Here is a 498-nt window from a genome sequence, read left to right on the forward strand (position 1 = left end):
CTGGGTATGCTAGAGGAGATTTCAACTTTGAGACTAGCATAAGGAACTGAGTCAGATCTTGTCTCAAAAAACTCTTGTTTTGCCCACTAACCTAAGAATTGCTGCGACTCAATTGAATTGGTGCTTTTCTTGGTTGCAGTATTTTCTTTGAATATGAGATAATTTCAAACTACTCTGTAGGGATAAAACCATATTTTTCCTTTTTTTCTTTTTTTTCTTTTTTTTTGTTTCGGAGCTGGGGACCGAACCCAGGGCCTTGCGCTTCCTAGGCAAGCGCTCTACTGCTGAGCTAAATCCCCAACCCCGATAAAACCATATTTTAAGCAAATTCTTTTTTTTTAATTTTGAATCATGTCTTTTGGACATAGGCCAGCTTTGAACTTGCTGTGTAGTCAGTTCTGACCTTGAACTCCTGTTCTCACTGCCTCCACTGACTTCTGGGATGAAAGGCTTACCACTCGAATGCCATTTAAAACAAATTCTTTTTCTACGATTAAC

The sequence above is a fragment of the Rattus rattus genome, chromosome X, assembly GCF_011064425.1.
Source record: "Rattus rattus isolate New Zealand chromosome X, Rrattus_CSIRO_v1, whole genome shotgun sequence".
NCBI lineage: Eukaryota > Metazoa > Chordata > Mammalia > Rodentia > Muridae > Rattus > Rattus rattus.